This window comes from Malania oleifera, chromosome 11 (genome assembly GCF_029873635.1).
Source record: "Malania oleifera isolate guangnan ecotype guangnan chromosome 11, ASM2987363v1, whole genome shotgun sequence".
NCBI lineage: Eukaryota > Viridiplantae > Streptophyta > Magnoliopsida > Santalales > Ximeniaceae > Malania > Malania oleifera.
This window is the reverse complement of record NC_080427.1, coordinates 27,750,196-27,777,563: the sequence shown is the minus strand read 5'-3', so window position 1 is coordinate 27,777,563 and position 27,368 is coordinate 27,750,196. Positions and strand designations below refer to the sequence as shown.

Sequence of the window (27,368 nt, the reverse complement as noted above, 5' to 3'; positions counted from 1 at the left end):
CTGTCATAAGGCAACTCTCAACACAGAATGCAGACAGTCGCCTGCCAGAACCAAGGCAGTCACCTGACTTGTTCACACAGGCGCCTGGCTGGTTAGGCAGTCGCCTGTCTAGCTACTAACTTTTTGAAAAAATCATTTTCTTAATGTGACAGTCGCTTGCCTCATCATGGCAGTCACTTAACCCTTCATAAAAAATCTTCTCTTCTTAAGCCCTTTTTAGTTAAAAAATATTTTTTAGAAAAAAAATATTTTTGATTTTCTATAAGCTTCAAATCACTTTATATTTGAGTTTAACCTTGAAGTACTTACAATTAGAATATCCTTAATATAACTCTTTTAGTCTTCAAACTTGTTCTTCCATCAGCTTTGTGGTTGCAATATTTCCTTTGAGCTTTTCACAGTATACCTTTGTTCTTCATGCTATTTATAGTCCATAGGCTTTACTTTGTATTCTTCAAGAATTCTTTGCAATTCATAATCTTCCTTTTGCACTTGAGCTTTACTGTTTTCCTGGAAAACTTTTGCTTGAAACATATTAAACATATCATTTGATTTGTTATCATCAAAATAAGAATTGTAAGTCTTATTGGCCAACAACGTTATGTAGCCTACTGCTACATTTGATACCTATTAGGGCACTAGCCTTTCTTAGCAAGCCCTTGAACGAAGAGTTTGCCTTGCCCATAACACGTACCATGTTATACTAGCATACATACTGATACTACTATAATACATTATTTTATCTGTCATTACTCTATATTTCTCGTCTGTTCATGTTCTCAGCTTTGACATTACATAGCATTTCACTTTACATAGCTCTTTCCCATTTTATATTGCTCACATTTCATATTTCATTTCCATTTCATTTCCCTTTCATTTCATTCTTTTCATTTCATACATTCATACTACAACTCCTTTTAGCTGTACATCAGTTAGTCATACTACAGCTCCTTTCAACTGTGCATCATTTAGTCATACTACAGCTCATGTCAGTTGTACATAAGTTAGTCCACATAGATATGCGTTAAATCTGCTACTATAGCTCCTTTTAGTTGTCATCAATTAGTCTATAGCTCCTTTCAGCTGTTCATCATTTACATGGTTACATTAACAATCATATGCAACATAGTTCATATAACATTTTCAATCTCATTGCATTCCTTGTATAACCTGTATCTCATACTATAACATAATTTGCACAAAATTTTTATTTTACTTATGCCACACAATTTAGCAGTAACATTCATACATTTCCTGTAAAATAAGCCAACCTACATTTAACATTCATATATTGAAAATATACCTTTAATTTCTTACATAATTATCCTGAAAAATCTTTCACTTTCATCAGTCCATTTTCAGATATACATAACTAATAAAATTGCCCTAGACTCAAAAATCATAATTTAAACGGTTGACATTTTAAACTCATACGAAAACATATACATCTATATATAACACAATCCATTTATCCATTTAATTCATAAAAACCTGGTTTAATATATATTTCCCCTTACATGGTTTCTTAAACTACGCCAACAGGGACTCCAAAACGATGCCTGCGGCGCTCACCCGAACCTTGAATCACAAATCATAGTTCCATTAAATTAATCTTAAATAAAATACTATTTTAACATTTCCTAGACCTATAAATTCCCAATAAACATTTAAACTTTCAAATATAACCAATTTACTTAATTTCTAAAATCTCATTCTCGCTTTTGAGTGGTGCCTAGGATACCCAAATGGAAAATTTACTCCGACCAAAATGACAACGATCGAGACTAGGACCCCGTGGTGGTGTCCGATTATCGATTTAGCTCAAGATCTAAGGAGAAATTGAGGAAAAAGATGGAGTATACTTTTCCCCAAGAGTAGTGCCTACGCCGCTCCCATGACAAATTCACTCCAGTAGAAATGTTGGTGGCAGAGATAGGAACCCAGCGATATCTTTCGTTTTCTGATTGGCCAAATATCCGTTGAGAAATTGAGGAGAGGGGGAGAAGAGACAAGGAGAGAAACGAAGAGCGAGAGAACGCTGGGGGGCCCTCTATCTGCAAAATTGAAAATGTGGATTTCAATTTTGAAATCCCTCAGCCCAAGGAAGCTCCGAGCTTCTTTTTCCATTTTTTTTACTTTATTATATATTATAATAATATTATGTATATAATATCTACTTTAATTTTTATATATTATATTAAACTTACTTCTAAATGTCTTTCATGCATTAATGCATTCCACTTATATTTAATTATATTATATTAATACTATTACTTTATTATCTTACTTTAACCATTATAACATTATATTAATATTATATATATATATATGTGTGTGTGTGTGTGTGTGTGTGTGTGTACTTATATATTCATCTTATTATTGATTTCATTAATTTAATTAAATAATGATAATTAATTAGTTAATAATATATATATATATATATATATATATATTCCGGGTCTTTACATAGGAGGTGTTTGTAGACTTACAAGGAAAAACTAACTCATCAAAGACAACATGCCTAGAGATAAATTTTGTTTTTTGCTTGATGAATGAAAGCATTTATAATCCTTGTGTTTTTCATTGTAAGCAACAAAAAAGAAAAGAAGTGTTTTAGGGTCAAACTTGTGGTGTTGCATATCCTAAGTGTAGGGAAAACACTTAGACCCAAAGGCTCGAAGTCAGGAGTAAATCGGGTGGGTTTCATGTAATACAAAGTATGGGGTTTCAAAGTTGAGATTTGATGAGGGCAGTCGATTCATGAGATAAACAGCTATAGTGAAAGCTTCTACCCATAAAAAAAGAGCCCCACAGTGAAACAACATAGTCATACCTAATTATATTTTAGTCCTATGACGTCTTTCAACGATACCAGTTTGCTTGGGAGTATACGGGACTGATACTTGATGAACAATGCCTATGGAAAGAAAATGAGCTGACAATTTGGAATTGATGAACTCACCACCTCCATCTGAATGGAAGATTTTTATTTGCTTGTTGAATTGTCTAGCAACATATTTTTCAAAGGCTAGATATGCATTGAAAAAAAGCAAATTTTTTACGTAAAGGAATAATCCATGTATACTTAGAGAAGTCATCAACCAAACAAGTATAACATCTAAATTTTGTAATAGAAATAATAGGAGCGGGTTCCCACAAATCACAATTAATTTTTTCAAAAATACTAGTACTTGAGTAGCTGAACAAGAGAAAGGTAAACAACTAAGCTTTTCTAGTTGACAACTATCACAAAGATGTTGAGATTTTGTTGTCTTTACGACATCAATTAGTCCCTTATTTTTTAGCAATTGCAAAGCTGAAGATTGGGGTTGGTCAAGGCATCAATGCCTAACTTCTGCAATGCCAGATCTGAACTGAAAAGAGAAATATAGTTATGGGGAAGTGGGTCAGACATAGAGATCACACTTGCATTTCCCTGTTATGATTGCTTGTCCTGTTTCCTGTTCCTGAAAAAATCTACATTATAAAATTCACAATTAACAGGAAATTGAGTAATTAACTGACTTAGAAAGAGTAAGTTCTTTATTAAGTTTGGAACTAGTAACATGTCATTTAGAGGCAAGGCAAATTTTTTTTTAGTAGTTAACCAACTTATAGAGAGTAATTCTTTGTTAGGTTTGGAACTAATAACACATCATTTAGAGGTTAAGGTGGATTTTTTGTTTTTGCTTTATATAAGAGTCTCCAATTGCAAGATTTTGCATGGAAGATCCATCTCCAATTAACATTGAGTCAGAATCAGAATATTTTCGAATGTTAGTTAACATACCTGGATTTCATATCATGTGATTGGAAGCCTCGGTGTCCATAGTCCATTATGTGTTTGCAATGGTGTTGTATAGTGTTAATGTTGCAAGTGTTTGTGGAATTTCATCTTGATGAGCTGATTTTTTTGGTACCAACTAGTATATCTCAGCAATGTGGCCCATCATGCCATAATATTGATACTATTAGTCACGATACTTATCCCTCTCGGCAGGTGTCATGCGGCGTTCACCCTGGTAGTGGAGGGCGGCGCTATTTTTCAAATGTTAGTTAACATACTTGAATTTCCTATCATGTGATTGAAAGCCTCGATGTCTATAGTCCATTATGTGTCTGCAATGGTGTTGTCTAGTGTTAATGCTGCAAGTGTTTGTGAAATTTCATCTTGAGGAGCTAATTTTTTTGGTACCAACCAGTATATCTTAGCAATGTGGCCCATCATGCCATAATATTGACACTATTAGTCACGATACTTATCCTTCTCAGCAGGTGTCACGCGGCGTTCACTTGGTAGTGGAGTGCGGCGCTATTTTTAAAAATACATTTAGATATTTTTAAAAATACACTAATTACAATCACCTTATGATGGTGGAAAACAAAGGGGTGACAACTATTATTCTTTTATGGTTTTTATAACATTTAGATATTTTTAAAAATACACTAATTACAATCACTTTAATTTAAAAATGAGGAAGGGAAACAAACGTGCTTAATAATTAAAATATTGTAATGAGGAATAATATAGAAAGAAAAATTTAATGTGATTTATCAAATAAAAATAAATTAAACATTATTATTTTAATTGAAAATTGGGGAGGAAGATAACGGATAATCCAACATTGAAATGACGTCGTAGCACAGAAATGACGTCGTTTGGGGTATTTTTGATTTTTAGGGCAGAATTGTTTATACAACGGTACCAAACAGTTCAGCGCCTATTTGGAAACCCTAATACACGCTGCGGCCGTGATATTCCATCAACTCAGCTCTTTCATCTACCGCAGGGTCAGCATCCAATGATTCACATTGAAAGGGTCCATCTGTAAATATTGAAGAACCCTAGGCTATAGATTGATTGGGGCTGGGTTGATGAACGGCGCCCTTTAGGGTTCACAATCGTCTATAATCTCCCTCAAAATGAAGGATTTAGAGGTTGCCTCGTGTCCTTTTGATGGTCCGTAGATGGTCTCCTACCATGCGTTTTACGGCTGAAACTCTTCTCTAGAGTCCTTCGAGATGATGGATTTTGTAGGTTTCTTCGGGTCGTTCTGATGGCCTATGAAGATGTTCTGCCGTTGGAAAGCAGAGAAATTTCTTCTTTTATTTGCCTCAGTGTTGGTTTATCTTTTACTTGGCATCCGCAGACTGATGAAATTCCTCGCGAGAATCAAATTAGAAGCAAGTAAGTTTGTCAATTGGATATTTTTGTCAACGCATGTAATCTCAATCTGTTCTAGTTGGGTATTTTTCTCAATCCAACAATTGAATTTATGGAATTGTTTTGATTATTGAGATTTCTAATATGTTTTCTCTGACCATAATATATTTGTTAACAAAAAAATTAATGATATGCAGCAATATCAATCTTCTGTGCGTGCGCATTCAGTGATGGGATGATCCCAGCAGTCGTTCCTTGTTTCAAGAACTTACTTGGCTATTAAGGCAATGTTAAGTCATTAATCATTTGTTGAGCAACATTCATTGAAATTTTTATTTAAGGTGTTTCACTCTATGGTTGTGACGGGGGATGCCATAATGGCTTCCCTTAACATTTTTTTGGAGCAAACCAGTTATGTTTGTATATTCCATGGTAAACGTCACAAATTAAAGCCCATTGATGTTGATGGTCCTTCCTCTTGGGAGCTCCTCCATTGATGGGTAGTCTCATATTCCATCGCCTTGTGGAGCAGCGTTGCTGCCTTTACCTCTTGGGATGAGACAGACATTTCATTTATTTGCTCAACCAGTGTTTGAAGATATGCCTATCAAGCTGTATGGATTTATTTTGACTATTTAAATTCATTCAGCAAGTTTTCCTCCGCCAAGTGATCCACTTAAATGTTTATTTGCATTTTCATTCACTTATGTTTCTTCAATTCCTTCATTTAATTGTGAAGGGCGATGTTACCAACATCCTCTACAAATTTTTGGAGTGAACCCATAATGTTTGTAAATTCCAAAGTGAACGTCATAAATTAAAGCCCATTGATGTTGATGGTTCTTCCTCGTTGGAGTTCCTCCATTGATAGGTGGTCTCATATTACATTGCATTGTGGAGCGGCATTGCTGCCTTTACCTCCTGGGACTGGCCATGAGACAAACATTTTATTCTTGTGCCATTCTATCCATATGTACTGCATGGGCACACTGAACTGCAGATCTGTGGTAGTAGAAGTGTCTATCTTGCTATCATGGGTTTCTTTCACAATTTAATATCATTGTGCTGGTTTTCTTCCATAGCTCCCCTCTCCTTTTGCATTACCTCTGTCCATTTTTTGATTGTCTCAAATTCCATTGCCTTTTGAGAAACATAACTTGCCCAACCGCCCTCCCTCTTTGGGGCTGGTCATGACACGAGCATTTTTTATGTGTCCAATATGTTTTTTGTTCTCATTTTTTTTTTTGTCTCAGCCTTTCGTTCATTCATTCATTGTGTGGCAGGAGATGAATTTTTTTTTTTGAATTTATTTTACACCAAGAATTTTTGAGAAGTTCTCATAGTTTAATTATTCTTTGTCCTTTACGCCCTCATGTTGATGTGATTCTAGAGTTCAGCATGTTTCTCTGCTTAGTGGAGGAGACCAATGTTTGTTTTTCCTTGAGGCTGTTGATTTAACCCATATTTTTGTTGCATTAGTTGCTTGGAGACTGGAAAACTATGCTACATGCGATTTTTTGCCTATGATGATATCAGTCACCAAATTACACCATCTTTCGGGACTGAATGGCTTTAAAAGCCTTGTTGTTATTCTGAAATTCTGAGGCTGCACTGTGCTTAGTCTTTTTTTATCGAACATTTATTTTTTTCAATTTATAGGGTAGCCTTTTTGAAATTGTGTCTTGGATATACAAGTTTCCATTTCTTTGGCTTGCCTTCTGCTGAACTCAATTCCTGCGGGTTCGACTGTTGCAGAATGGAATGTGGGAATAACAGAGGAATAGAGGTCGGGTTAACATGGATGCACAGTGAAGAAATGATTTTGAGGAACTTTGTCAGTTGGGTCTTTTTCTCAACGCATGTAATCTCAATCTGTTCTAGTTGGGTCTTTTTCTCAATGCAATAATTTACTGAATTTATAGAATTGTTTTGATTATTGGGATTTCTAGTATGTTTTCTCTGACCATAATATATTTGTTAACAAAAAAAATTAATGATATGCAGTAATATCAATCTTGTGTGTGTGCGCATTCAGTGATGGGATGATTACAGCTGCCATCCCTTGTTTCAAGAAATTACTTGGCTATTAAGGCAATATTAAGTCATTAGTTAGGCTGTTTTGGAAGATTTGGGAAGTAATGAGTATGGGTCATCTGTTGAATTAATGGAAATATACAATCATTCATTGGTGCTCCGTGCCTGATAAAGTTGTAATAAAGAGTGGGTGCTACGTGCAATAGAGTGCTCTTCATGAAAAGTGAAGGCAGGTAAGTTTCCTTGGTGCATTTTGTTCTTGCTTGATAAGCATGACAAGTAAACTAAGATACCAATGGCATTTCAAATGGGTCCAATTATTCAAATTCACATTGCATACTAGTATTTGGGATCAACATGAAATGCACATTGGATTTTAATTTTTATAATTTTTGCAGGTTTGCTTTTGATCAGGCTGTTTCATTAGCATTTGACCTTCTGAGAGAGCTTGTTAAGGTTAGAGCTAATATAGTCTCCATCCATAGTTCTTTTATATTTGGTTAACTTGATATTTGATGTGACTATTTTTTTGGTGATTGTTTGGTTTGAGACTGGCATTTGTTGAAATGTTATGAAAGTTTTGGTTAGAAACCAAGAAAAAAAATTTATTAATCAAGTTAAAGAGAAAAATCAGGGAACTTTGACTTCCCCCTAACTTTTTTGGATAATTTAGAAACCTATCGTAATGCTCTAACATAAACCTTCCTTATAGGTTGTGGGTATTACCGCTAACTTGACTCTCGTTTGTTAACTACCAAACACAGTTAGAAAAAGACATGATATGTAGTTCTGACTTGATTTTATTTTTATTTGCTAAAATTAATCTAATTTTATAAAAAAAGATTAATACTATTGATTCTTTTAAATTGAAATTTGGAATAAAAAATTGATAGTCACTTTTGTTATTATATTTGATGGTTGCTAGACAAGAGGGATAGCAAGTGATAGAATCAATAGATCGTAAGAGAGGTCAATCTTATTTTAGAAGCGCTTGAGGAGGACAGGGAAAAAAGAAAGAATAACACAAAAAATATGTAAAATGTTGATCTACAAAAGATTAAACAAACACGTTGAATAATGAAGGGTTACCTTCTCATTTTTTCTGACTAAAGCATAAATTCTAGTCCTTTATTTTCTATTTTTTTAAAGTTTCATTTGGTTTTTGGTTTCAAAATTTATTTTTGGATTTATTTGTTTTATGACAAATTAAATTGAAAATTGAAAATAAAATTTTTAATTTGGGTGTGTTTATTTATTTATTTTTGCATTCAACCAAAGGGTTAAACTAGCCTAAAAATAAAGGGAAGAAAATTAAACAAAGACATAAGAGAATGATGACCACTCTCTACATCAAGGAAGAGTTGAAGGATGTCTCAATGGTGACAAGGAAGTTAGATGGTTAATATGCAACTCAATCTGCCATTCCAAGCATTTTTTTTTTTTAAAATCTTGAATCAAAGCTTACAATTATATTATGAGAATTTTTAGCTTCAGTTTGTAGAATTTAAGGTGTGGAATTTTTGGGCTCATCAAAACATAATTACAATCTTGAAGTTCGGCTCTTTCATCTACCACAAGGTGATCATCCAATGATTCACATCGAAAGGGTCCATCTATAAATATTGAAGAATCCTAGGCTATAGTTTGATTGGGGTTGGGTTGATGAGCGGTGCCCTTTAGAGTTAAGAGCTAACAATCATCTCTACTATCTTTCAAAATGAAGGATTTGGAGGTTGCCTTGTGTCCTTTTGATGGCCTGTGGAGGGTCTCCAGCCATGCGATTTAGAGGTGAAAAACTTCTCTCGTGTCCTTCAAGATGAAGGATTTTGTAGGTTTCTTTGGGTCATTCTAATGGCCTATCGAAGATCTTCTGCCAGCTAGAGACCTGGAGGCAGCGTGAAAGCAAATAATTTTTATCTTTTATTTGCCTCCATGTTGGTTTATCTTCTACTTGGCATCCGTAGACTGATGAAATTCCTCGTGAGAATCAAATTAGACACCAGTAATGCTTCCAGGTAAACATTTATGTATTTTTGTTAAAACATCTTTTGTGGAAATTTGTCTTGGAATCTTGCCCATTAAAGCCTTTTCGGAACAAATCAGTGATTTTAGTAGAATCCAAAGAAGCGTTTCCAGTGATTTTTATGTTTCTTAATATGATCTCCTTTTGAGAAATCAATTCACTGAAATTTCTGTTCAGTCTACTTCCTTCTTTGGTTTGTGACGGGAGGATGCCATTTTGACATCCTTAACTAATTTTGGAGCAAACCAGTGATGTTTGTAAATTCCAAAGTAAACGTCACAAAGTGAAGCCTGCTGATGTTGATGGTCCTTCCTTTTGGGAGCTCCTCCTTTGATGGGTAGTCTCATATTCCATCGCCTCGTGGAGCAGCATTGCTGCCATTACCTCCTGGGACTGGCCATGAGACAAACATTTCATTTATTTGGTCAACTCATGTCTTCCCCTGAAAACATTTGTTGAAATGTTCATTGGCAACCCCATTCTTCTCTTTTTGCAGTTCCTCCAATGATTGGATTGATGCAGCTGCCTTCACATCTTCAGTCTCTGCCATGAGACGAACATTTGATTTATGCCACTCTCGGGACTGGGTGTGAGACAAACATTCCACTTGTTTGCTCAAATTTTCTCCATTTTGTGCCACTTGAACTGCAGGGACACCACTGTACTCTCAGATAAGTTGTTATTGCATTCACCTAGCTTTCTTTTATAAAAGCATTTTGCAGATCTCTATTGAGCATTATTCATTGAAATTTTTATTTAAGGTGTTTCACTCTATGGTTGTGACGGGGGAAATGCCAGAATGGCATCCCTTAACATTTTTTGGAGCAAACTAGTTATGTTTGTATATTCCATGGTAAACGTCACAAATTGAAGCCCATTGATGTTGATGGTCCTTCCTCTTGGGAGCTCCTCCATTGATGGGTAGTCTCATATTCCATCGCCTTGTGGAGCAGCATCGCTGCCTTGACCTCTTGGGACTTGCCATGAGATAGACATTTCATTTATTTGCTCTACCAGTGTTTGAAGCTATGCCTATCAAGCTGAATGGATTTCTTTTGACTATTTAAAATCATTCAGCAGGTTTTCCTCTGCCAAGTGATCCACTAAAATGTTTATTCGCTGTTCCTTCACTTCTGTTTCTTCAATTCCTTCATTTAATTGTGACGGGTGATGTTACCAACATCCTTTACAAATATTTGGAGCGAACCCGTAATGTTTGTAAATTCCAAAGTGAACGTCATAAATTAAAGCCCGTTGATGTTGATGGTTCTTCCTCATGGGAGTTCCTCCATTGATAGGTGTTCTCATATTCCATCGCCTTGTGGAGCAGCATTGCTGCCTTTACCTCCCGGGACTTGCCATGAGACAAACATTTTATTCTTGTGTCATTCTATCCCATATGTACTGCATGGGCACACTGAACTGCTGATCTGAGGGAGTAGAACTATTTATCTAGTTATCATGGGTTTCTTTCACCATTTAATATCATTGTGCTGGTTTTCTTCCATAGCTCCCCTCTCTTTTTGCATTACCTCTGTCCATTTTTTGATTGTCTCAAATTCCATTGCCTCTTGAGAAACATGACTCGCCCATCCGCCCTCCCTCGTTTGGAGCTGGTCATGGCGCGAGCATTTTTTACGTGTCCAATATGTTTTTTGTTCTCATATATATATATATATATATTGTCTCAGCCATTCATTCATTCATTGTGTGGCAGGAGATGAATTTTTTTTTTGAATTTATTTTACACCAAGAATTTTTGTGAAGTTCTCTTAATTTAATTATTCTTTGTCCTCCACCCCCCCCCCCCCCCCCCCCGGGGTCATGTTGATGTGATTCTAGAGTTCAGCATGTTTTGCTGCTTAGTGGAGGAGACCAATGTTTCATTTCCTTGAGGCTGTCAATTTATCCCATATTGTTATTGCATTAGTTGCTTGGAGACGTGGGAAACTATGCTACATGCGATTTTTTGCCTATGATGATATCAGTCACCAAATTACACCATCTTTCGGGACTGAATGGCTTTAAAAGCATTGTTGTTATTCTGCAATTCTGAGGGTGCACTGTGCTTATTCTTTTTTTATCGAACATTTATTTTTTTCAATTTATAGGGTAGCCATTTTGAAATTGTGTCTTGGATATTTGATTTCTGCACCCTTCCTAATTTTATGCAAAATTTCTGGACTAGTTTCCATTTCTTTGGCTTGCCTTCTGCTGAACCCAATGCCTGCAGGTTCTACTGGTGCAGAATGGAATGTGGGATTAACAGAGGAATGGAGGTCGGGTTAACATGGATGTGCAGTGAAGAAATGGTATTGAAGAACTTTGTCAGTTGGGTCTTTTTGTCAACGCATGTAATCTCAGTCTGTTCTAGTTGTGTCTTTTTCTCAATCCAATATTTTACTGTATTTATAGAATTGTTTGATTATTGGGATTTTTAATATGTTTTCTATGACCATAATACATTTTTGTTAACAAAAAAATTAATGATATGCAGCAATATCAATCTTGTGTGTGCGTGTGTTCAGTGATGGGATGATTCCAGTAGCCGTTCCTTCTTTCAAGAAATTATTTGGCTGTGAAGGCAAAATTAAGTCATTAGTTAAGCTGTTTTGGAAGATTTGGGAAGTAATGAGTGTAGGTCACTGTTTAATTTGTGAGAAGATACAATCTTTCATTGGTGCTCTGTGCATGAGAAAGTTGTCTTTAAGAGTGGGTGCTACGTGCATGAGAGTGCTCTTTGTGAAAAGTGAAGGCAGGTAAGTTTTCTGGGTGCATTTTGTTCTTGCACGATAAGGATGACAAGTGAACTAAGATACCAATGGCATTTCAAATGGGTCTAATTATTCAAATTCACATTGAATACTAGTATTTGGGTTCAACATGAAATGCACATTGGATTTTAATTTTTATAAATTTTGCAGGTTTGCTCTTGAGCAGGCCTTGTCATTAGAGACCTGGAGGCAGCATGAAAGCAAAGAAATTTCTTCTTTTATTTGCCTCTGTGTTGGTCTATCTTCTACTTGGCATTGGTAGACTGATGAAATTCCTCGTGAGATTCAAATTAGACGCAAGTTATGCTTTCAGATAAACATTTATGTATTTATTTCTTAGAACATCTTTTGTGGAAATTTGTCTTGGAAACTTGCCCATTAAAGCCTTTTCGGAACAAATCAATGATTTTGGTAGAATCCAAAGAAGTGTTTCCAGTGATTTTTATGTTTCTTAATGTGATCTCCTTTTGAAAAATCAATTCACTGAAATTTCTGTTCAGTCTACTTCCTTCTTTGGTTTGTGACAGGGGATGCCATTTGGACATCCGTAACTAATTTTGGAGCAAACCAGTGATGTTTGTAAATTCCAAAGTAAACGTCACAAAGTGAAGCCCACTGATGTTAATAGTCCTTCCTTTTGGGAGCTCCTCCGTTGATGGGTAGTCTCATATTCCATCGCCTTGTGGAGCAGTGTTGCTGCCATTACCTCCTGGGACTGGCCATGAGACAAACATTTCATTTATTTGGTCAACTCATGTCTTCCCCTGAAAACATTTGTTGAAATGTTCATTGGCAACCCCATTCTTCTCTTTTTGCAGTTCCTCCAATGATTGGATTGATGCAGCTGCCTTCACATCTTCAGTCTCTGCCATGAGATGAACATTTGATTTATGCCACTCTCGGGACTGGGTGTGAGACAAACATTCCATTTGTTTGCTCAAATTTTCTCCATTTCGTGCCACCTGAACCGCTGGGGCACCACTGTACTCTCAGATAAGTTGCAATTACGTTCACCTAGCTTTCTTTTATAAAAGCACTTTGCAGATCTCTATTGAGCAACATTCATTGAAATTTTTATTTAAGGCGTTTCACTCTATAGTTGTGACGGGGGAATGCCAGAATGGCACCCCTTAACATTTTTTGGAGCAAACCAGTTATGTTTGTATATTCCATGGTAAACGTCACAAATTGAAGCCCGTTGATGTTGATGGTCCTTCCTCTTGAGAGCTCCTCCATTGATGGGTAGTCTCATATTCCATTGCCTTGTGGAGCAGCATCGCTGCCTTTACCTCTTGGGACTTGCCATGAGACAGACATTTCATTTATTTGCTCAACCAGTGTTTGAAGCTATGCCTATCAAGCTGTACGGATTTCTTTTGACTATTTAAAATCATTCAGCAGCCATTACCTCCTGGGGCTGGCCATGAGACAAACATGTCATTTATTTGGTCAACTCATGTATTCCCCTGAAAACATTTGTTGAAATGTTCATTGGCAACCCCATTCTTCCCTTTTTGCAGTTCCTCTAAGATTGGATTGATGCAGCTGCCTTCACGTCTTCAGTCTCTGCCACGAGACAAACATTTGATTTATGCCACTCTTTGGACTGGGTGTGAGACAAACATTCCATTTGTTTGCTCAAATTTTCTCCATTTCATGCCACCTGTACTGCAGGGGCACCACTGTACTCTCAGATAAGTTGCAATTACGTTCACCTAGCTTTCTTTTATAAAAGCACTTTGCCGATCTCTATTGAGCAACATTCATTGAAATTTTTATTTAAGGCGTTTCACTCTATAGTTGTGACGGGGGAATGCCAGAATGGCATCACTTAACATTTTTTGGAGCAAACCAGTTATGTTTGTATATTCCATGGTAAACGTCACAAATTGAAGCCCGTTGATGTTGATGGTCCTTCCTCTTGAGAGCTCCTCCATTGATGGGTAGTCTCATATTCCATCGCCTTGTGGAGCAGCATCGCTGCCTTTACCTCTTGGGAAGCCATGAGACAGACATTTCATTTATTTGCTCAACCAGTGTTTGAAGCTATGCCTATCAAGCTGTACAGATTTCTTTTGACTATTTAAAATCATTCAGCCGCCATTACCTCCTGGGGCTGGCCATGAGACAAACATGTCATTTATTTGGTCAACTCATGTATTCCCCTGAAAACATTTGTTGAAATGTTCATTGGCAACCCCATTCTTCCCTTTTTGCGGTTCCTCTAAGATTGGATTGATGCAGCTGCCTTCACGTCTTCAGTCTCTGCCACGAGACAAACATTTGATTTATGCCACTCTTTGGACTGGGTGTGTGACAAACATTCCATTTGTTTGCTCAAATTTTCTCCATTTCGTGCCACCTGAACTGCAGGGGCACCACTGTACTCTCAGATAAGTTGCAATTACGTTCACCTAGCTTTCTTTTATAAAAGCACTTTGCAGATCTCTTTATAAAAGCACTTTGCAGATCTCTATTGAGCAACATTCATTGAAATTTTTATTTAAGGTGTTTCACTCTATAGTTGTGACGGGGGAATGCCAGAATGGCACCCCTTAACATTTTTTGGAGCAAACCAGTTATGTTTGTATATTCCATGGTAAACGTCACAAATTGAAGCCCATTGATGTTGATGGTCCTTCCTCTTGGGAGCTCCTCCATTGATGGGTAGTCTCATATTCCATTGCCTTGTGGAGCAGCATCGCTACCTTTACCTCTTGGGACTTGCCATGAGATGGACATTTCATTTATTTACTCAACCAGTGTTTGAAGTTATGCCTATCAAGCTGTATGGATTTCTTTTGTCTATTTAAAATCATTCAGCAAGTTTTCCTCCGCCAAGTGATCCACTAAAATGTTTATTTGCCGCTCCTTCACTTCTGTTTCTTCAATTCCTTCATTCAATTGTGACGGGCGATGTTACCAACATTGTTTACAAATATTTGCAGCGAAACTGTAATGTTTGTAGTTTCCAAAGTGAACGTCATAAATTATAGCCCATTATGTTGATGGTTCTTCCTCGTGGGAGTTCCTCCCTTGATAGGCGATCTCATATTCCATTGCCTTGTGGAGCAGCATCTCTGCCTTTACTTTCTGGGACTTGCCATGAGACAAACATTTTATTCTTGGGTCATTCTATCCCATATGTACTGCATGGGCACATGAACTGCAGATCTGTGGTATTAGAAGCATTTATCTAGTTATCATGGGTTTCTTTCACCATTTAATATCATTATGCTGGTTTTCTACCATAGCTCCCCTCTCTTTTTTGCATTACCTCTGTTCATTTTTTGATTGTCTCAAATTCCAGATAAATATAACTTGCCCATCCGTCCTCCCTCTTTTGGAGCTGGTTATGACGAGCATTTTTTGTGTCCAATATGGTTTATGTTCTCATATATATTTTTTGGTTTCAGCCTTTCATTCATTCATTCATTGTGTGGCAGGAGATGAATATATGTTTGAATTGATTTTACACCAAAATTCTAAGGCTGCCTTGTGCTTATTCTTTTATTTTTTTATCATACATGTATGTTTTCCAATTTATAGGGTAGCCTTTTTGAAATTGTGTCTTGGATATTTGATTTCTGCACCCTTGCTACTTTTATGCCGAGTTTCTTCACTAGTTTCCATTTCTTTGGCTTGCCTTCTGCTGCACCCAATTCTTGCGGGTTCTACTTGTGCAGAATGGAATGTGGGAATAACAGAGGAATAGAGGTCGGGTTAACATGGAAGATTTGGCGGAGTAATGAGTTAAGCTGTTTTGGAAGATTTGGGATGTAATGAGTATGGGTCATGTGTTTAATTTGTGGAAAGATGCAATCGTTCATTGTTGCTCTGTGCATGAGAAAGTTGTCTTTTAGAGCGGGTGCTACGTGCATGAGAGTTCACATTGCGTACTACTATTTGGGATCGATATGAAAGGCAAATTGGATTTTAATTTTTATAATTTTTGTAGGTTTGCTCTTGAGCAGGCGTTGTGGTTACCATTTGAACTTGTCAGAGTGCTTGTTAAGGTTGGAGCAAATATAGTTCTCCATCCATAGTTCTTTTATATTTGGTTCACTTGATATTTAATGGGACTATTTTTGTGGTGATTGTAGTTCTGATTTGGCTTTATTTTTCTTTGTGAAAATTAATCTAATTTTATAAAAAAGATTTAAGGCTATTGATTCTTTTAAATTGAAATTTGGAATAAAAAATTGACAGTTCTTTATCTTTTATTATATTTGATGGTTGTGAGACGAGGAATAGCAAGTGTAGAATCAATAGATGGCAAGAGAGGTCAATCTTATTTTTGAAGCACCGGGAAAAAAGAAATAATAACACAGGAAATATTAAAAATTTTGAACTACAAAAGATTAAACAAGCATGTTGAAAAATGAAGGGTTACTTTCTCTTTTTCCCTGACAAAAGCCTAAATTCTTGTCCTTTCTTTTCTATTTTTTTAAAGTTTAATTTGGTCTTTGGTTTCAAAGTTTATTTTTTGATTATTTGTTTAATGACAAATTAAGTTGAAAATTGACAATAAAATATTTTTATTTGGGTGTGTCTATTTATTAATTTTTGGATTCAACCAAAGGGTTAAAGTAGCCTAAAACTGAAGGGAAGAAAATTGAACCAATACATGGGAGAATGATGACCACTCTCTACATCGAGGAAGAGTTGAAGGATGTCTCGATGATGACAAGGAAATTAGATGGTTAATAGACAACTCAATCTATCATTCCAAGCATTTTTTTAAAACCTTGAATCAAAGCTTGCAATTATATTATGAGAATTTTTAGCTTCAGCTTGTAGAATTTAAGGTGGAATTTTGGGGCCCATCAAAACATAAATTTGATCCTGAAGTTCAGCATTGATATGGAGTTAACTTGTCTTGTTTGTCTATTATGTTTTTCAAATATATTGTGTTATCTGAATGGACCTTTTACTTAACAGGTTTATGTATTCGTTGACACCATGGATGATCTAGCTTTAAAACTTGGTTATTCTATTTTGTGACTATTATTATTGTTGTTGTTATTTTGTGTATGCTAGATGCATAGATATATGATTAAACATGGTGCAAGAACTTCGCCAAAACATTGGCCATATTGCTAGTGAAAAGAGAAGAAAAAGAAAAATGAGGCTAAAACCCAAGTCTCTAAAGGGATTCAAATATGAAACCAATTGCCCCAAATATTGTCATGGTGAAGCTTACAATACGAAAATCTAATGGCAAATAGGCTTCTCATCCGAATAAGGTAACTTATTATTACCTTTTGTGGATTTGTCACTGAATATTAATCTAAGGTTCTATGTTCTATAAGGGTCATGTTTTATTTTGCATTTCTTGAACTGACAAATTTAATTTAATTTTTTTTTAATTTCATTGTGGTCTATCACTTAAATGGAGTAAATTTTTTATATTTCCTTTTCAGATTTTTTTTTTTCGACTTTGTTGATTTGCAAAAGCATCTTTAAACTCGAGGACGAGAAAGATCAAGAGATATAATGTCACCTTAATGATGGAAAGGATTGTTGTTTCTCCTTACTTAGAGATTTGATCTCCATTTTGGGGGCTTCCTCCTCCAACCCTAGCCATTTCCTAGGCTCCCTTATGATTGTGTTTTTCTCCAGCGGCTTGTGCTGTCCCTTCTTTATGATTGTGTTTTTCTCTAGTGTAAACACAGTAATATGTACAGTGCAATATAATAGCAAAACCAAAGAACCACAAAGATCACCAATCTATAACACTACTATCATAAACACAACAAACATACAAAGGATCAGCAACAAAAACCAATAATCAAACTTAAAACAAACATCGTGCCACAAGTGACAAACATCTATCTTAAATCCTCCCTTGTTTAATTGTGCCTCAAAGCTTCTCTCAATTAGTTTCTCTCTTAAAATTTTCCAATTTATTTTACTATTTTATTTGATTTTATTTAGCACTACTTTTTTTTTAAAAAAAAATGCCAAATATGCAGCAATGATCTCCATTATGTCGAAGATGATTATAAACATAAGAGAAATGGGCGACTAGTTAACTATGAAAAAATAGCATCGATGTACAAACTCACTCTTGGCAATGCAAACCTCAAGAAAGACAGTTTTGAATTTCTAGCTTAGGGTGCTAGGTTTGCATGTTATAATTTTTCCAACTGATATACATACCTGTTGCAGGCATGAATTTTTAATTTGTAAGGTTTGAATTGTGATAAATTCATTTAATCAAATCCAATTTGTTTCTTACAATAGCTGTAAAACTTTTATTTATTTATCCACACAGTGTGATAATTTGATTAGTTTTGCTTTGTAATGTATTTTTGACTACATGAATCTCATGATAGGAAGTTGATATGGAATTATTTGAACTTGAAATTTGAAATTTACAGGCTCAACGAATTTTAGAATGCCTATAGAGTAGGAAAGGGACTGTCAAAATTTTGACAAATTTAAGCCATATGTAAACTCAAGTTCATCGAGCCTGTAAAAGAAGGAAGAAGGCTTGCAAAACTTTTGATAGGCTTAAGCCATATATAAAAAGAGAGTATGTGAAATATTAAAGGCTGTAAATATGTAAAATCGTGAAAGCAAAATAATGCCTACTAAACTTTAACACTATTGCATACTAAAAATTTTTTTCGAGGTTCTTATGGGGATTTTGTAAACTTAAAAAATAGTAATAATATAGTATTTTCCTAGAAAATAATGGTTTAGAGAAGAATTATAGACTCCTTGAAAAATGTTTTTTAACTTGGAAAGTCCTATGCATCCCATAGTACTCTACTTCGAATTTTAGATTCAATTTTATACTGATCTCAAACTCTATTATATGAGCTTGCAATGCTGTCACAAGCTAAGCTTGTTCAGGGCATTATGTTTGCATGTGACCGCTTATCTCATGTGCTTGGTATGAGTTTCCATCATGTAAATACTAGTGTAGGATTATTTTCTACTAGTAAAGTCTTTGTATGCTAAATAAGGCAGTATGACTCTTCAGTCACTTTGATGTTTCCTAGTGCCATGATGATAATTACATAAAAACCTCTTTAGGGGAGGGTGAGAGTTCATCAGTCATTGTAAAACTCACTAGCTATTGTCAACGTGTTTAGCCTACTTGCCTCCCTCGCTAAAAACACACAATGTCAATGGAGGTGTTGTTAATGAATTATGTTTGCTTCAATGTTTACTGCTTGCTTGCCACGACTTTCATGAATGCTTATTGTTTCCGCTGCCATTTGATTGAATGCTAATGAAAGTGTTTCGTGGATGAATGTTGGTAAATGTTAGGCTGACTAGTTAAACAAGAGTGCTTTAGCTAGCACCACACGACCCTTCACAAGGGTGTGAAAATAGTTGGACTGTGACACTTAGTATCATAGCTAAGTTCGTGACACTTGGTATCAGAGCCGAAGGTTGAGTTTCTACGTGAATTCGATTGCCTTCATTGGTGGGGTTTGGAAAGCTTTGGTAAGTGACCATGACACCAAACAATGCTGAGAGGATCAACGTGCTAGAAGGACAGATTAAGGCAACAACCTATACTGTGGCCGTGGAGGTGGCTCAGATGAGAAAACTTGTTGACGAAGTGATGGGATCACAAAAACATCAAGCAGGTTTGATAGGCGACATATCAGAGGACTTTTGCCATACAGTGGAAACTTTGCAGTCGCGGATGGCTGATCTGGATGCAAAGGTGAATCTGATGGTTCTTGCTATGGGGAACTCCAACACTCTGGGAGTTAGCAAGACCAAGGTACCAGAACCCAAGACGTATGGGGGTACTCGTGATGCCAAGGATTTAGAGAATTTCTTATTTGATGTGGAGCAGTACTTTCACGTTGTGAGGATCGCCTCGAAATAGGCAAAGGTGGATACTGCGACCATGTACTTGGTTGGTGATGCCAAATTGTGGTGGCGTACCAAGTACCAAGAGATTGAAAATGGAAGCTGTGTAATCGATAGTTAGGTAGACTTGAAGAGAGAACTCAAGGCCCAATTCTTTCCTGAAAATGTTGAGTATAATGCAAGGAGAAAATTGAGAGATCTCAAGCATACGGGGTCGATCAGGGAATATGTGAAACAATTTTTTGCTTTAATGTTGGATATTCAGGATATGTCGGAGAATGACAAGTTGTTCTATTTTCTAGAGGGGATGAAATCGTGGGCAAGAATTGAACTTCATAGGCAAAGGGTTCAAGACTTGTCAACTGCACAAGTTGCTGTAGAACGCTTGACTGACTATGCTGGTGATGATACCGCCTCATCCAAATGGCTTGGCGAAGAGGGAAATAATGGAAAGTTTTTCAAGAAAGGTAAACCTAAGAGTGGGGGAGTCGACTTTAAATCATCGACCTCGAAGGAAGCGTCGTCGTCTCAAGGGTTCAACACACCCAATGGAAAGGGGAAGAGTAAAATTTCGTGTTACTTGTGTGGTGGATCTCATAGAGTGACTGAGTGTCAACAAAAGGGATTACGCAATGCCTTACAAGCTTCTACTTCGGGAAAAGGGGTGGAAAGCAAGGAGAAAGAGGATCATGCCCCGAGGGTGGGTTCCGTGCGGCTGGTGAGCGCATTGGAAAAGTAGGCAAAAACACCGAAAGTTACACGAGCAAAAGGGTTAATGTTTGTGTACTTGAGGATCAATGGGAAAAGTACCCGCGCTATGGTGGATACAGGGGCTACTCACAATTTTGTTTCGCAGTTGGAAGCATGGAGACTCAACTTATCCTTAGAGAAGGATACAGGACGCATGAAAGCAGTTAACTTTGTAGCCCAGCCTACTATGAGAGTAGCCAAGCAAGTTGCTGTAAATCTTGGACAATGGGAAGGTCATGCGAATTTCACAGTGGTGCCATTGGATAACTTTTTAGTCATTATAGGAATGGAGTTCCTAAGGGGGACGAAGGCAGTGCTGATGCCTACGGCTGGTTCCCTGTGTCTGATGGGAGATCACTCGTGCATGGTGCAAGTCGTTGTGATGAAAGGAGACGACGAGAAATCCCTTTCAGTCATACAACTCAATGAGGGATTGGGTCAGGGTGAGCAGACACGTCTAGCCACAGTGGTGGTAGACAAAGAAGTAGGCCAAGAGCTGGAGCCTACGACCATCCAAGCGGTGTTGGATGAGGATAAGGAGGTGTTGTCGGATAAGCTACCTCATAATTTACCTTCATGACGGACTGTGGAGCATGAGATCGAGTTGTTATCAGGAGTGAAACCACCTACTAAAGGGCCATGTCGGATTGCTCCTATTGAGATAGTAGAATTAGGGAAACAGCTTGATGAGTTGGAAGCGGAATGTGTTCACCCTTCCAAAACACCGTTGGGAGCATTAGTGTTGTTTTAAAGGAAACATGAAGAGCATCTACGGGAGGTGTTCGATAGGCTGAGGGGAAACAATCTGGATATGAAGAAAGGGAAGTTCTCTTTCGCTTAGTGGAGCAACAAATTCCTTTGTCATGTGGTTGAACAAGATCGTATCTGGAGGGGTATGGAGAAAGTAAGGATGATTCAAGAACGGAAGATCCCCACAACAGTGAAGGAGTTGCGTTCCTTTCTTGGCCTTACTAGATTTTGCAGGAATTTTGTTGAGGGGTATTCGCGGAGAATGACTCTAATGACAGGACTACTGGGGAGGTATTATTGGCCGCACACGTGGGATGATGTGGTTGATTATACCAAAACTTGTCTCACTTGCCAACAAGACAAGGGGGAGCGGAAGAAATATGGTACTTTCATGGCCGCACCAAAGTACTGCTTGGCACAGGAGACGACACAATTGTTCCTTGCGACTATTGTGAGATATTGGGGTTTTCCCCAAGTTATTATTTGTGACCGAGACTTAATGTTCACTAACAACTTCTTGACAGAATTTTTCAGGATATTCAGGTCACATCTTGACATCTCTTCGAGTTATCACCAACAGACAGACGGACAGATGAAGAAATTCAAAGAGCTACTAGATGAGTACTTGCACCATTTTGTCAATGACAACCAGAAGAACGATGTGCAACTACTTGATGTGGCTCCATTCTATGGCAATGCCCAAAGGAGCTCAACAATCAACAAAGGCCCTTTTGAGCTTGTTACAGGCCAGCTGCCACTGTTATCTCACATAGTGGGCGAAACGTACAAACGAAAGAGTCCTAGGGCATACATCTTCACCAGGGAATGGAGACAGAATGCAGAGTTTGCCCGAGCCTATCAGGAGAAAGCTTCTAAGCAGATGAAGAAGTGGGCAGATCAGGGGAGAAGACCGCAGTTTCATGTCAGCTGCCTTAAGCCATTCAATGCCAACACCAATGACCTGAGCAGAAGTCAATCCAACATAGCAGAGTTCAAGATAGTGCAACTTGACAGACATGACATTGAAGAGATCCTTGTAGACAGAAAGTTCATATCCTCAAGGAAGAAGCAGCAGAAGTTCCTAGTGAAGTGGAAATGCCTTGATGACAAAGAAATCAGTTGGAGTTCTCTAGAAGATATTCAACCGTTCATGGACACACTTGAAGTGTACCTACCGCCAAAGTCTACTAGGACGTCGACCGCATAAGTGGGGGAGAATGTCACGAGCTAAGCTTGTTAAGGGCATTATGCTTGCCTATGACCACTTATCTCGTGTGCTTGAGATGAGTTTTCATTATGTAAATACTAGTGTAGGGTTATTTTCTACTAGTAGAGTCTTTGTATGCCAAATAAGGTAGTATGATTCGTTGGTCACTTTGATGTTTCCTAGTGCCAGGATGTTAATTACATAAAAACCTCTTTAGGAGAGGGTGAGTCATCAATCATTGTAAAACTCACTAGCTATTGTCAACGTGTTTTGCCCACTTGCCTCCCTCGCATAATGTCAACGGAGGTGTTATTAATGAATTACGTTTGCTTCAATGTTTACTACTTGCTTGCCACGACTTTCATGAATGCTTACTGTTTTCGCTGCCATTTGATTGAATGCTAATGAAAGTGTTTCGTGGATGAATGTTGGTAAATGATAGACTGACTAGTTAAACAAGAATGCTTTAACTAGCGCCGCACGACCTTTCACAAGGGTGTGAAAATAGTCGCACCATGACACCGAGGCACGCCTCCTATTTGGCATGGTCGTGCACAATTTTTCCTTTTTCAAGCTTCCCTTCATTAATTTGGTTCAAATAAACTCTTTCACCTAAATTGTTAGCATTCTAAATTTATTATTAGACCAACTAGCCATCCACAACTAACACAAAGGCTGATAAGTTAATACATGCTTTAAAAATATAGAATTATGTGAATTAAAAATATTATACAAATTCAGTCAAAGAAATCATTCTTCAAGAAATGCATACAACTTCTAATTTTTTGTGATTAAGGAATTTGTTTAAAGTGTCAAGGCCAATGCGAGGATAACTAAAATGTAACTTATAATGTGATTTTTATGTTATTGAGATAAACCAGAAAAATGTAAATAGTTTGTATTTTTTTCAATTGTAAAATGCAAAAAGCTTATTGTCAATAATTCTTCTTACTTTCCATAATTTAGCTAGATTATGAGCAAAAAGCTCTCGACTAGCACAGAAGCATCTTGCGCACGTGACAGAGATGCATTTCTAGTAGTGGACAAACTCTTACGGAAGAATCTCTTTCTCATTTTTGCATTTCTTTCCCATGACAACTAGGAATGAGAAAATCACAAATTTCACTTCTAATTGGATGTTGAATTTTTACTTGTTAAAAAAAAATTTGAATGTCTAAAATATAAAGGATTTTTTATTGAAGTTTAGCCACATGCCTATACCTAATCTTGGAAATAATTTATTTTATTTTGAAAGTAATCCCTGTTAAATGATTTTGCATAGAATACGACTCTCTGCTAGTAATAAATTATATGTTCATGGATAAAATAAATTTCAAGTAAACAACCATTAAGTTATTATCAAATATAAATAAAATGACAAATAAATATTTGAATCAAATGATTTATTGACTATGGAATTTGTTATTAATAAAAAAAATTAGATATTTTTAAAAATACATTAATTGCAATCATTTTAATTATAAAGATGAGGAAGGAAAGCGAACGTTCCTAATAATTAAAATATCATAATGAGGAAGAGTATAATTACATGTCCAGGCTAAATGAAGAAAGGAAAACTTAATGTGATTGGTAAAACAAAAATAAATTAAATAATGTTATTTTGATTGAAAATTGAGTTTTTTTTCTAATTTATTATTATTTTAAAATAATATATTAAATAATACCTTGTTCAAGAAAATTATTTCCAAATGATGTTCACGTAATCTCGCTACTTGGTCCAATGATATTTAAACAAATTTCCCTGGACCAACCAACGAGATTTGTCATGCGTCAGGACTAGCTTGTTTTCTAGGCAAATCTCGTTGGACCAAGTAACGAGATTTACTATACATTGAATTTTTTTTTTTATTAATAACCCTAAGTTCTATTTTCAAAAATCTTTTTGACTGCAATTTGTAACATAGACTGTTTCAATTTTTTTGTGTTCTCCTTATTTATTTATTTATTATAATAGTAATAAATTAAATTTTTGGAGCGAAGAATCATTTATTAATTTAAATTTTGACGTAGAATAAATTAAAAATTTTAATTTAATTAAAAATAATAATTATTGAAATTGTTAACTAAAAATCTTAATAATTCTAATTTAAATTATATTAAAACTAATAATAACACTTATTTAAATACAATCAAATGCACTTATAATTTTCAAGGCTTCTCAAATCCAACACTTATTATCAACACTTATTAAATTCAACATTTCTACATTAGCATTCTAAACGATTCTTTAGTTTATGTTATCTAAAGAGTTGCATTTAGATTGAAGAAGAATTTTCAAATTTTAGTATACAATACTATTGAGCTTGAAAGTAATTTTGGAATGAGGAGTTGGGGTAGTTGATGGAGGGAAAAATAAATCTACAACTAGAAAAACCTTATAGTTTCTTATAATTAAATTAAACGTGCTCCTTGTAATCAAATTAAACGCACTCAACACTGAATCTCAAAAAAGTATTTGTATAATATGCCAAGGTTCTTTGTAAGACACAAAAGGAATTCCAAGTCACTTATTTATTTTTCTTAATTGTAGTAGATCATACAATTTGTACATGTAGAATTCGTGGTGCTTATTTGGCGTCACCACTATGAATTTTATGAAAGCATTATTTATTTGTCAAATAATGTCTTAATAAAATTTTTAAAATGTGAGCCTATAATAGTAGATGACAACATATGGATGGATTCTTTTGCTTTAATATATTTTGCTTTGGTTGATCCTTATTCAAACACAATGACCAACCTTCAATAGGAATGAGCCACGTAACAGTCATTATATGCTTATTACAGGAAAAAACTCTAGTCTCATTATCTTAGCCTGAGTGCCAAGAATTTAGAAAGATATGTGGTCGTACTATCCTTGCAGAGTCAATTTGTTCTTTCCTAACTATTGTTTCTCTTCTTCTTTTTCTTCTTCTTCTTCTTTCTTCTAAAGATATAATTAATTAATGGCTTAAGTGTACTAGTGGAGATCATCAACAATGACTTTGATTAGAGTATTATTGGGGTGCTTGATCCGTCTTGTTCATGTATTTACATTCAACTTTGATCTTGTTTTATTTGTCGTTTTTAGCACTTATATATATGCTTCTTTTCTCCTAATTGTTTAAAAAAGCTGAAAGCTCAAACCTACCTTCAGACTATACACCTTGGAGACTATTTAATCTTGATTCCGTCACTATGTCATTGTTGGATGCTATGGTGTAGTGGTTATCGCGTTAGGTAGCATCACTTTCCCTTCTTTTTCACTTCAATCTTTTATTTAAACCTCAAGAGGTTTAAATTAGAAAAGAGATCCTTACTGTAACGACCCAGAAAATATTGATATTCAAATAGTAAAGAGAGAGGAAATGGATACAAAAATAGAAGGAGGCCGTAGACTTCGTTGACGACATTGCATTTTTGAGAATAAAAAAAATTCAAGAAATTACAAGGACTCGTCGATGAATACAGGGATTCGTTGATGAGTGGTTAAAAAATTTCGTCGACGAATACAGGGATTCGTCGACGAGTGGTTAAGAAATTTCGTCGATGAACACAAGGCTTCATCGACGAGAAAATATCGAGAGGGGTTCTGAGGTAGCCTAAATTTCGTCTACGAATACAAGGTCTCGTCGACGAAATCTGTGAAGGACTTGTCGACGAACACAGGGTCTTGTCGACGAAATCCCCTGTTCTATAAATAGTTGAAATTCGGGATTTTTATCATTTTCCTCCGAGCTCTCTCTCTCCTCTCTCTCTCTCTCTACGACTCTCTCTCCCTTCTCTCTTCATTTTCGGCCCCACCAGTCGTCGGATCGACGATCTGAAGCTACCACAACGCTCCTAACGGAGTTCTCCACAAATCTGTCGAAGCAGATCATCGAGAAAATGAAGTTGGATTTCATCCCAAATTCTAGGTAAGGTCTTTTATTGAGTTTTTAACTTCCTGACAGTTATAGAAAATGATGTAGACTATGAAATACTGATGTTTTGTTCTGGGAGATTGCGTTTTCAGGATGTTGGGTTAGGAATCCTACGGGTATACAACCATTTATAGGGACTTTTCAAAGTTGAGGTAAGGGAAATATGCTATGCTAGGAGTTTTATAGAGATTTTATAAGCATATTTTTATGTCATTCTATTATACAGTTAGTATAGAAAATGAGCATAAATGTTTGTGTGGCCTAAGTAGACTTTTCATGTGAAGAATGAATTTATACAGTTGTTACGAACATCATACTATACTAAATACAAAGATATAGATAGTATATACATTTGATATGGTTTTCCAGCATATGAGAATATACAGAGATAGATTTATATTCGCAGAGACAAATGTACATGCATATACAGTTTTATATGAATAGTTCATGAAACGGTTATATACATATATCCAAATACATGTATACAGATACTTAGATCAGTATTTTATATTACAGTTTATTACAGAACGGTATATACATATATACAATGTTATAACATGCCATGTTTTTCCTATTACCATAACATACAGAACACAGACAGAGTATATATATAGAATACACAGATAGATATACAAAGGTAGCATCAAGATGCTACAGATACAGTGTTTACAGTACAGAAAGACAGAGTTATGGGGATTTTGGAAACACGATGAAAACAGTAAAAGAGTATATATATGTATATATGTATATAGTATCAAATCCCTGAGGAAAGTTACACAGACAGATACAGATTACAGAGCACGGTACCGTTGCTAGATACAGATAGAGTGCAACCACATATCTCAGATAGTATGTGGGTACCGTCAAGCCGTGCTCGGAGAGTATGTAGCTGCCCAGTACACTG

The 27,368-nt window shown here is 36.0% G+C and overlaps 1 long non-coding RNA gene and 2 other non-coding genes across 3 annotated transcripts; all 3 read left to right on the top strand.

The window, feature by feature from the left end:
* The first annotated feature begins 4,704 nt into the window (after positions 1-4,704).
* On the top strand, positions 4,705-11,727 carry LOC131168171 (uncharacterized). Its single transcript, XR_009140232.1, has 3 exons — positions 4,705-5,188; positions 5,362-7,654; positions 11,455-11,727. It is a non-coding gene; the product is annotated as an uncharacterized LOC131168171 (long non-coding RNA).
* Positions 6,682-6,773, top strand: LOC131143629 (small nucleolar RNA SNORD96 family). The gene has a single exon (XR_009133613.1). It is a non-coding gene; the product is annotated as a small nucleolar RNA SNORD96 family (small nucleolar RNA).
* On the top strand, positions 11,192-11,282 carry LOC131143632 (small nucleolar RNA SNORD96 family). The gene has a single exon (XR_009133616.1). It is a non-coding gene; the product is annotated as a small nucleolar RNA SNORD96 family (small nucleolar RNA).
* Positions 11,728-27,368: the final 15,641 nt, after the last annotated feature.